Raw genomic sequence first — 12,421 nt, 5'->3', positions numbered from 1 at the left:
CCTCCTAGACAGCCACACACTTTAGGGAGCTTAAGTGTGCCTGGAAGGATAATCACTGGCGAGATGGAAGAAAGGGGATGGGCACAGCTACACTTACACTTGAATAGCCTGTGTCCTGCCTCCACACAAAGGTCTGCATACCCTGTGTACGTAGTCTGAAGCCAGGACACAAAAGGCAGGAATCCTTGCGCTTCAAAGGAAAGCCTCTAGGAGCTTCTCCCCCCACTTTAAAGGCACAACTGAGCATAATTACTAGACCTCAAAGACAAAAACTCTTCAGAACATTTGTGGATCAGAGGATACTCTGCCAGGAAAAAGGGCTGCTGTGCTGCTACAACGACTGCAACTCTGCTGGACTGCTGCTCTGAATGAATTGCTGTCCTGCTGGGCTGCCCTCTTGCTTGGGTGAGGAGGACTCGATCTGCATTTCTTTAATCCAGAACCCCAGAGTGACACCAGGGGCTAGTTGGCTGGCCTCCTGACTTGAGCCTCAGGGACAGAAGGATCCAACAGCCTTGCACTGGAACCTGGACTCTTTCATCTGTGAGTCTACCCTGCCAAGTCGTGCCACCCCAGTCTTGGACCCTTGGAAGCAGGCTTAAGGAGCTATATGTGGATCCAGCAGAACCAACACATCTCCTCTGCTGTGTGGCGCAATACCAAGCAGAACTGCATCATCTCCGCTGCTGCGTGGATTGGACCCATCTCAAACACCTGCATCCCTGCCGCAGACTGCATCGCCTTCGGAACTGCTGATGTGTCCTTAGCTCAGGCCCTCACATCACTCTTCGACTGCAGTCTCGGTGACGACACTAGACTCTGCATTGCAGCCCCGTGGCTCCTCAGAAATGAAACATCACCCTGACTGCACTATCCATCCTCGACACCAGACTTCACATTTTAAGCCCAATCGACGGGATACTCCATGATGATGCAGGCCCACACATCGCAGCCTCGCCACATTTCTAAACTGATACACCAGTTCTACTGATTGGATTTTTGTCATTTTGGTCTTTTTTATGTATTAAAAATTACTCTTTGTTGTGGGCTCCTTTTATGGTGTATTCTCACTGTGTTACTGTTTGAAATGTTGCACGTATCCTTTACACATTGCCTTTAAGTTAAGTCTGACTGCTCTGTTCCAAGCTACCCGAGGGTTGATCACAGGTTAATTTAGAGTTTGCTTGTGACTTCACCCTGAGAACAATTGTGGTTGCTGCATGACTTTCATCCACCTCAACGAGAAACCCAATTGCTTACAGTCACCTCTAGGAACTTTTACCCCATTGGTTAGGGAGTGGCCAGGAGTTACCCACATCCACAGGATGACACTGGGCATAAATGTTGCATTTCAAGTACTACCCTCAGAACACTTCTGGAACTGAGGAAGATTCAGAACAGGACGGCTGTGCTGTCTGAGAACCTGAAAAGACTGGACCTGTTTCCCTTTTACCCAGGACCCAAGAAGTGATTCCTGGGGTGTTAAGGCTGACCTCCTGTGTGATCTACAGGGACAAACTAAGCTCTAAGAAACCCATTTTTCCTGCATTCCTAGATAACCAGTTCAAACTGGACCTGCCCTAGGACCCTGCTGCTGGCCTCTGCTGTAGTCAGTCTTGACCCCCAAGTGCTGTTGCCAAAGTCCTGGTCCTTTGACTGGTGTCCATGTGTACTCCTCCTGCATAATCCTAAATCCTCACACTTGGAATGTTTTCCCAATTTTTTAACTGGAGACCCATCTGGAGACCTGGAGTAACCTGCCCTGCAAATCCAATGAATGTGCATCGCTGGTGGACCTGGCTTATCCATAGCTATGTTCTTCTCTCAGTGCCGGAAATCCATCGACACCAAGCCCTCCTCACCTCAAGCCTTCAGGCTGGCCGTTTGGAGAAATCTGAGCTCCAGAATAGCTTCTAAATCTGACATAGACGGCACCGCCAACTCTGCCATCAAGGGGGATTCCATCAAGGCTGAAGGGTGATATAAGTTGAACATTTCTTGCTCTGAGTTTTTTCTGCCTAAACCAACAGCTTCACCATGACTCCCAACACCAAAAGCCATTAAACATGAGCCCCTTTTCTCAACTCCGAAGGGGATAAACTAGGTCCTTGTCTTGGACCCACGCTTCTTTGCAGTTGGCTTTAAAACATATCATTTCCCAGTTTTGCACAGCCACATGACTGCAGTTTGCCTGTAATGCTTTTTGATGCTGTTTTTGTCTTGCACTTTTAATAACTCATATCTCTGGGTCTACTGATTGTATTTATGTTGTTTTAGTGTCATTTTATTTATTAAAATATCAACTATTTTTCTTAATTGGTTTGGGATTTTTCCTATGTTATGGTTTGACTTTATTGCTGATTAAGTACTGCATCAATGCTTTGCACATTTGCCTCTAAAGTTTAGCCTGTCTGCTCCTTTCCATATGTACCAGTTGGTTGAGCTCAGGTTTATGTAGTGACCTTTGTGCTTTAACTTGGCAAGAATTGTGTGATTAAAATTTGAGTTGGGTCCTCAGCGATCTCAACCAATAATCTAATGTCTTACAGATACCATTTCAGTTGTTTATATTCCAATTAATTCATTAGGTAATGAGAGCTGCTATGGCTGGGTTGTGATATTTGAGATATTATCTTACATGATGTCTCACTACACTCAACATTTTTCTCCTTACTGAAAGTAATATTCTTTTGTTTTGGGTGCAAACACATGATGGACGGAATGCTGAACAAATTAAACACTTACCCCCAGTCTAGAGAGCTGGGTTAAATCCATCATCCACAAATCAGTCTTGACCCTGCTCCTCATGGGAACAGTCCCTTCCTCCCTGCGCCAATGGATTTAAGCTAACCTGGCTGATGAGGGGTGATACCCCGAAACCTGTCACAGGATGCTTGGTTCTGGTCCAGGGAGGAACCGGCTTGGCAGTTCGGGTTTGACTGTTCCCATGAGGAGCAGGGCCAAGACTGATTTGCATCTGTCTGGATCCCAAATGGAGTGGCATAATGAGAAAAAGATTAACGATGGATTTAACTCGATCTTTTGACTGGAGGTGAATGTTTGAATTATTCAGCATTCCGTCCACCATTTCTGGCTGCAGCACATTTCACCCTAAGTGGGATGGTGATGCCCAGACATGGGTCCCTTGCTCACTGTGCTATTGGATACTAGCTAGCCTGGCTAATGAGGGGTGACTCCCCGAAACCGATCCCAGGATGCTTGTTTCCGGTCCAGAGAGGACCGGCTTGGCAGTTTGGACTGGATTGATTTGCATATGGCTTGGTCCAAACCTGGGTGACGTAGTGAGCAAAAGAACAATGGATTTCCCTGATCTCTTGACTGGGTGTGAATGTTTGAATTATTCAGCATTCCATCCATCATGTGTTGCTGCAACATTTTTCAGCCTAAGTGGGATGGGTATGTTTAGACCTGAGTCCCATGCTCGCTGAGCCACTGGATCCAAGCTAGTCTAGGTGATGAGTGGTGATACCCCAAAACCGGTCCCCAGATGTTTGTTTCCGGTCCAGGGATGATCCGACTTGGCAGTTCGTGCTGGACTGTTCCCATGAAGAGCAAAGCTAAGACTTATTTTTATATGGCTGGGTCCAAACTGGGGTGGATTAGTGAGAAAAAGAACAATGGATTTAACCCAGAGCTATTGACTGGGGGTGAATGTTTGAATTATTCAGCATTCCATCCATTATTTGTTAGCACAGCACATTTTGTTTAATAGGGCAACACACCTTTTGACTCAGTTGTGAGTGTCCAATAGTTTGCATTGCCCTCTCTGCAACACTCTTTTTTCTTGATTTACCACTCTCATTTTTGGCAGTGATGCCGCATTCTTAGGTCACACCCTTGGAAAGCTCTTACATTTACATTTATTCAAGTTAAATAAAACTCTAATCTCAAATATTTGCTCTTGCAATCAATGTTTTTAGAGATGTGTAGGGGTGGCTTCACGCGTGTATTTGCATGTGTCCACCCTGGCGCAAATTGACAGGACTCCCCATTAGTACCCTGCTGCTCCCCCTTAGGCTGGACTTGAGTCTCAAACATGTCTCAGATAAAGATAGCTTAAGGCCCTTACTTTACTGGAGAAGAGTCTGGGCTACACCCGAGCTGAGTTCATATCACACTGGTTTAGCGGAGGTATTACGCATGTCAGGTGCCGACGATCTTGCTTTGTTGAAGCATGTGAAATTAACCGTCTCCTATATTGGGTTGGCTTGCTTATGGGATGTACCCCAGGGGGCCTGCACAATAGCCAAAAGTCAAATAAAGAATTTATTTTAGCAATATAAATCCAGTGTAGCACAAGGCCGGTCTAATTTGGGCACCGTGACCACAGCATTCCTCCAGGAGAAGGATAGCTTTGAAGCAGATCAGTTGCTGGACGAAATGGAGCACGCAACTGTGAGGAAACTGCATCTGCATTTGAGATATGAATTCTTGCCACTCCCTTCTTTCACTGCTAGTTGGGGTGGGGACTGAGACTTGAAGCCGGGAAGTGTCGTTTATGTCTTGCTCCCTATGAATCTGCATGTTTTATTTTTCTGTCCTGCATACCATGGCATTAGGAGGAAATGAATTTTGCCACTTTGACCAAATCTAGGGGTCAGGACACATAGATAGGCACTTAGGATTTTATTTTCAGACACAAGTCAATGGGTCGTTTTGCAGTATCCAGGTTCTTGTGGGTGATGTGGAGGATTAAACATAAAAGCATCTCCACTGGAGCCACTAAGCACTAATAATGTTTAGCCTACCCACTATGTCAGTGCTTACTCTCTCGTTGCCTTTTATTTATTTATTGGCTGGATTTCTGTATCGATGTTTATATTTTTATGAAATTAGTATTTGCATTTATTTCAACCTCAGGATTTTACTATTTTATTTTATTGTGGTGCTGATGAACTTGATGGCAAATTGCTGAATAAAGTTGTTTTTGAACTTGCATTTACATCAGTAATCCCACTTTTGAGTAATGGAAATGCACATATTGTTTGTGTAGTGTATATAGGAAATCTGAACAGCTATGCACGTAACTTTCTACATTATGAACCAGGCTAGTTGAAAATATTTCTTGTAACAGTACAGTTAGTTATCTTGGTATAACGAGGTAGTTAATTGTGATGTTGGTGAGGCTTTGTCACCAGGTTGCTGAGTGGTACCTGCAGTAAGGATGCTGTGACTATGCATTATACCTTCTCTGCATTTCTCAATCTAATTTCAAAGGAATGGACGCTTGTAGATCCTTTCTAGGTTGAGCCTAAACAGCGCTTGGGTTGCGTGGCGATCTGTTGTATCTACTTTGTAGGGTCTGACTCCTCCTTTGCTTAGGACTGGCTTTTGTGTGTGTCATTTAAAAATGGAAATGTGCTAATGGCAGATGGTTGGTGCATGTCCCACCTTTTCATACAAGTTATCCCCCATGGAGTATTGCTGTGGGAACGAGCAGGGATGTGCACGATACTTGAGTGCTTTTATGTACTTTTTTTGTTTGTTTTGGCACCAAAATGCATTCACCCAATGTGCGAATACATGGGCTTTATTCGGTAATGTACTTGCATTTATTTTGCTGGTCTTGTTTTCTGCTTCTGATGCTCTGTGGGAGTTTCAGTCAGGCAGCTCTGCTGTCTCTGCGCTGCTAAGGAGGACGGGCGGATGTTCGGGACATCAGGCAGCCCCACCTGGCTCACTGTCCACTCCTGTCCCCGTGCCTATGCCCACTCCTGGCCTTGTACCCCTGCTTCTGCATGCTACTGTCCTCATGTCTGTGCCTGTGCCCACTCACAGCCTTCTACCTGTTCTTCTGCCTGCTCCAGTCCTTGTGGTTGTGCCCCTGCCTATTTCTGACTGTGCTCCTTCCCACTCCAGTCCTCGTGCCTGTGCCCCTGCCCGCTACTGACCTCAGTTGTGTGATCCTTCCCGCTCTTGTCCTTGTGTCTGTGCCTATGTCCACTCCCAGCCACTTACCTGTGCTTCTGCCCACTCCTGTCCTCATGGTTGTGCCCCTCCCCACTCCTGTCTGTGACACTGCCCACTCCTGTCCTCGTGTCTGTGCACCTACCCCCTAACACTCTGATCACCCCAGTTCTCATTTGTGTCTGTGATCCTCTCCACTTCTGTCCTTGTGTGTGTGCCCCTGCCCAGTCCTGCCCTCATATCTGTGCTACTGCCCATTCCTGTCCTCGTGTCTCCGCCCCTACCCCTAACACTTGGATCATGGCTTTCCTTGTTTAAATCTGTGATTCTGTCCACTCCTGTCCTCAAATCAGTGTCCCTACTCATAACCCCAAATCCACCCTCCCCATGTCTGTGTCCCTAACTCCCTGACCATCCTTGTCCTCGTGTCTGTGATCCTGTATGCTTGTGTTCTTTCTCCTGCCCACTAGTGTCCTTGTGTCTGTGCCCCTACTCACAAATGTCCTTGTGTCTGTGATCCTGTCCACTCCTCTCCTCTATTTTGTGATCCTACCAACTCCTGTCCTCCTGTCTGTGCTCCTGTCCACTCCTGTCCTCGTGTCTGTGCCCCTACCCGTAACCCCATATCCACCTTCCCCAGGTCTGTGTCCCTAACCCCCTGACCATCATTGTCCTCATGTCTGTGATCCTCTCCACTCCTGTCCTTGTGTCTGTGCCCTTGCCCTCTAGTATAATGTATCTGGGCTCCTATCATCCTGTCTGTGATCCTTCCTGCTCCTGTCTGTGCCCCTCGCCCTGCCCCCTTGCCTGTGCCCCTGCCCTTAACCCCGATACTCAGCCCTACCCCATGCATGTGCCCCTAACCCCATGCCCACTCCTGTCCTCATATCTGTGTCCCTTTAACACTACCAAGATCTCTACGAATGTCTGTACCCCTACACCCCACCCCTGACCACTACTGTCCTTGGTGTTTGTGTCCCTGCGCACTCCTGTCACGGCCAGCCTGTGGCCCTGTCAAAAACAACCCTACCGGCTGTGCCCTGCCACAACACACAACCTACTCCTGCCCCTGTGTCTGTTCCCCTTTCACTTTGTGCCCCAGTGGTTGTGCCTCTGGCTTGGAATCAGTGCCCGCCCCCTCAGTCGTATTGCCCACTGCCCCAATGTCAATGTACCCCGTAGCACCTGTGTATGCAGCCTTTGCACATGTCCCATGAGCGTGCCACCAGTGCATTCTCAGCCTACTTCATGGCCTCAGCCTCGAGTGTCTGACTCACCTTTAGAACCACAGCATATAATCCATGTGTGTGACAATCACCACAGGATGTCTGTAAAACCGGCTGCAGGGACGCTTCCTCTACTGGTCCCTCATGCTCCCAGGGACTCCATCCATCATTGTCCCAGTGGTTCTGCCCCCGCTTATACCCAATGACCACCTCTACTTCTCCATCATCCCTCCTGTCACCCTCTCCTTCCTGCCTCTGTGGTTCTGCCCTCTTACCCGCAATGACTGTCCGTAGTAACTGCACCTTCGTGACTCCAATGATACTACCCTCCCACCTCAGTGGTTCTGCCCCCTACCTCCAATGATCCCCTTAATGACAGAACCCTCATGTCTCCAGTGACTTTACCGTTGCTCCCCTAGTGACTGCTCCCTCTCTCTTCCTTTCCTTCCTCAGTGGTTCTCCCCCCCAACCTAACATGTTTGCCAGAATGATTTGGGACCTCTCACACATCCTGTGCCCCAGTCTCCCCAAATCAGTGATCGTGCAGCCTGATCTTTAACAACCCCAGTAGCAACGAAACCATAATTGCGAGTAGAGTCCTCCTCATGGAGGGAGGGAAGAGTGGTGGGTGCCAAGGAGCTATAGAAGAAACGGGAACAACCAATAAGCGCCCCCCAGGTGTGTGCTCGGACTCACTTTCTAAGCCTATTTTCTGCTCCAGTGCTGCAGCTCTGCTAGAGTCATCTCTATTTCCACCACTCAGAGGAGCACCCTGTTATCAGATCCCTTTCCTCAGATCTGAAAAGCACCCCCATAGCACACCCCTCTCCTATACTCAGAGGAGAACCCCCTTTTCACATCCCTCTTGTCCACTGTGAGAAGCATACAACATTATCACACCCCTCTCTTCCACTCCAAGGATCCCTTAATTTATCTCAATCCTCTCTCATCCATTCCAATGAGCACCCCATTATCCCATCCCTCTCTCCTACATTCAAAGGCACACCTCATTATGGCACCCTTCCTTCTTTCGAAGAAGTAACCCCATTATTCCACCTGTCAACTACCATCTGGGATGCACGCAACTTGAAAGCACCCTCTCCTCCACTCTGAAGAAAAAGACACCCTCTATGATATTCCTCTCCTCCACTTGAGGAGCAACCCCATTATCATATACCTCTCTTCAACTCTGGGAAGAAAACAACATTATAACATCTCTCTTCCTTTCCAAAGAACACTCAAATTGTCACATCTCTCTTCTGTGCTCTGAGGAGCATCCCGGTTATCACATCCCTCTTTTCCAAACAAGAAATAACACCATTATTACATCCCTCTTTTCCATTTCAAGAGCAAACCCTTACCACATCCCTCCCCCACTCAAATGAGTACTGTATCCTTTCCTTCATTACGTAGAGCACCCTCAATATTGCATCTCTATTGTCCATTCCAAAAGGCCCCATTATCACATACCTCTTTTCCACTCCCAGAAACACCACCCAAATTACAACCCTATCCTGCATCCCAAGGAGCAGTCACTTTATCACATCCCTCTCTTCCACTCCAAGGGACATATCCCTTATCACACATATTTCATCCAATCCCAGGAGCACCTCATTATCACAGCCCTCCCTTCCACTCCTACTACCTTAACGTTAAACACCTGTCTCTTCTACTCTGAACAACACAAGAACTCTGCCATTCCTCAATTGCTCTTTCCATTCAGGGTGCCCCCCCATTACTACACCCCCTCCAAGAAGCATTCCAATACCACATTGCTCCCGATGAGTACTCCTAATATCACATCCCTCTGCTCCAGTCCAGGAGAACCCTCACATCCCTTTCATCTGGTCCGATAAGCAGCCCCATCATCACACCCCACTCCTACTTTCCAAGGAGCACCCCATTATCAGATTCCTCTTCTTCACTCTGAGAAGGGTCCATATTATCACATGCATTATCACACCACCCTCCCTCAATCACATCCCTCCACTTTACACCCCAAAACAGCAGCAATCACGTTAGCATCCCCAAGTAACCCCATCTGTATCCCACTCCGAGGTGCATCTGCCATACCACAGTTCCCACCCCCTTTGCCCCCTTTATCATCTCCTTCTCCACCATAACAAGGAGCACCCACACCACATCATCACATCTCCTCACTCTTCCCCCGACTATGAGGAGAACCCTTCATTACAACATCCTTGTGCCTCACTCCAGAGCATACACTAGGTATCACATCACTCTCCTCCACTCAGAAGAGGACTTGAATTATCACATCCCTCTCCACTAGTCTGAACAGCACTCTGTAGGGACATCGGGCTGCCCAGTGGGGCAAATTCTACCACCACTGTTCAAAACTAGCTCCTAGTTAGGCAAACAGTGTTAGTAGTATAGTCAGTGCTTAGTTTGTGTAAAAAATAAAAAATAAAGTGACAGGGCTCTTGTCAGGAGACCACGGCAGCTTCCACCACACATTGGCCCTGCCATGCTGAAAATGCAACTACTAACCATTACACTTGTAAAGATGTGACAATTCAGACATGTCCAGGCCCCCAAAGAGATATGAATGGCTTGGGCGGCAGGTAATTGTCATTTTTAATATATATTGAATTAATAATTGACTGTTGTGGTCATCTCACCTCTAAAATAACCAGATAGTGCCACCTTGTGGCAGACTATCACAAGCACAGGTTTTGACAATTAAGTGCTGGTGCTGAGCACCGGAAACCACCAGCTCAAATTTAGCACTGAGAGATGGAAGGCAACTTAAGAGAATGTGTATCAAGAGTTAACAATACCAGCACAACACTTACATGAAGACACCAATCAGTAACGTTTCCAGACCAATTCAGAACATTCTAAAATACTTTATGATTAAAATAAGGCTAAGTCACAAAAAACTGTTCATTCACTGAAAAGTTATAGATTGTTTAGGTTACAGTTCAATTCCAAGTGTTTCCTCCACTCTGCACGGACAGTTAATAAAAGTTCATACGCAGTACTCACAAGTGGCCACTAGATGCGTCTTTTCCCTCCAGTCATACAACACTACCTCTAACTCCAGGTTATATCTAACAGGGCCGGCTTAAACACTGGTGGTACCCAGTGCAGCAAAGTTTGTTGGCACCCCCCAATGACCACTTCCGCCATGGATTCCCACATGACCACCCTTTAACAGTGCCCCTCAAGTCTCCATAACTGCTCTGTCTCTGATGCATTTAATTAATTTTATAGCACCACAGCCACTCATACCAGTGCAGGGTACTTTACATCACACACACTACACAGAGACAATCAATGATAGGTGTGTAAATCAGTGTATAGGAAATGTTACAGGACAGAGGACTTCAAGGTGTAGTAGTCACATGTCATCCATCCTGGTAGGCAGGATAGTTTAACAGCGCTTGGTCTGGAGAAACATGAACTAAGAGTTTAAAACATAACACCATGGCTGGGGGTTCTCTTTAATAATAAGATTTGATTTATATCCAAATCAACACTTTTTCCAACATTAGGATAACGAAAGACTGGGGAAAACAACATGATGCTCTAATCTATACCTTGCATTTTGAACGGGGCTCTTTGATGACAGTTAATAGCTCACTGTTCTATGTTTGAATTGTAACTTATAAACTGCAATTAGCAAATGATCTGTCAGATAAAAGAAACAATCTACTGACCTATTTACATTATATGCACTTTGCTATCTGAATGGCACATGTTCTTTGCAGCGGGCATTTTAACCCTCTGCGCTACCTTACCATGAGTCAAAACGTCCACTAGACAAACCTCCATCCCTCTCTAGGAAGAACATTTATCACCAGATTTATCTCGACATTTTTATTGTTGCCTTGTAATTGCTAGTGCCCCCATTCGAAGTCAGCACCTGATGCGGTCACACTGGTAGCACCGCCCTAGACCTGGCCCTGATATCTAGCCTTCAGTCAGACAGGAGTGGCTGGATAAGAGTGAGTCGTCTTGTGCAGGCGGGCCCACCCCAGTTCACAGCTTTCAAACTTCACAGAGTTCTTTTATGGGTGTCTCTGGCTTGCGTCTCCTAGACAGACAGTCTTTCTGTATTTTTAGGTCAAGCGTGGGCAGCGCATGGGCTGCTCTGCGAGGCATGTTGTATTGATGTAGGGACTTGAAGCTCCACCCACTCTCCACCCACATTTTTCATTGGCGTGTGTCATTGTAGACTATAAACTGTGGCTGTTCATTGGTCAAAAGGCTTAGCAGTCCCTCCTTATTATTACCTTGTCTCATTTTGTTACCTCCCATGGGGACACCCCCAGTTACGTGTGTTGTTGCTCAGTAGTATTTAATTACAGCCTCCAAGCACTATTTTCTCAAATAGCTGTGTACTCCCTGCTGTTGCGTGCAGGACAGGCTCTCTCCTAATGATTTCTTTTTTTATGGCACGCATCTGCAATGCAATAGGTCTCGCATTTCAAAGAGGTTAAGCTATTGGCATTGTAAATGACAATGCCTTTTATTCATCTGATTTAAAAACAACACATAAATAAAAGTCATTGTCATATACAATGCCAATACAAACTCTCATAAATGCGAGACCTATTGCATTGCAAATGCTTGTTTAAAAAGGAGGTAGCTTTACTGTACTCTCAAAGATGGAATGTGTGTTTCAGTGCTTTGAAGCTACTAACGGTCCTGTTAATTGTCTTTCTCTGTTACATTTCTGTCACTGATATGTTTAGTGGAGATTAAAACCTCATTAACAAAACTTCCTTGTCATTACTTACACCTCTGTTTGTAACAAATTACCTCATCAAGGAAAACTCCCGAAAATGCAAAGAGGACTCTTCAGAATCTGTTCCTGTGAAAATCCCCAGTAGTAGTCAGGTGTTACAATTTACACAAACAACCATGTAAAAGTGTGAATTTCGGCATGCAAAAGGTAGCACCCAAATGCATTTGCAAATTAAAACTTTTCTCTTTACGGGAAAACTTTTCTTCATGAAAAATCCATTTTATTCTCCCATATCATTTGAGAGAGTTTCTTACACTTCCTGGTATGAATACATATTTTTCACTTTTGCTCTTTTCAAGCATATTAGAGGAGGGGAAGTACCTGTAAAGGTATATACATCCATATAGCCTTCAGACTAGAGTACTTAGTGAGAGGTCACTTATGCAGAAGGGACAGGTCGTGTTCGAAAGCACAGTTGTGTGCTGCAGATGATTTTGCATCATTTTTGTTTTATCTTTTTTATTTAGGATACATAGTGTGCTGCACACTCCAATAT

This window comes from Triturus cristatus, chromosome 8, assembly GCF_964204655.1.
Source record: "Triturus cristatus chromosome 8, aTriCri1.1, whole genome shotgun sequence".
Taxonomy (NCBI): Eukaryota; Metazoa; Chordata; class Amphibia; order Caudata; family Salamandridae; genus Triturus; species Triturus cristatus.
Note: the sequence above shows the minus strand (reverse complement) of the source record.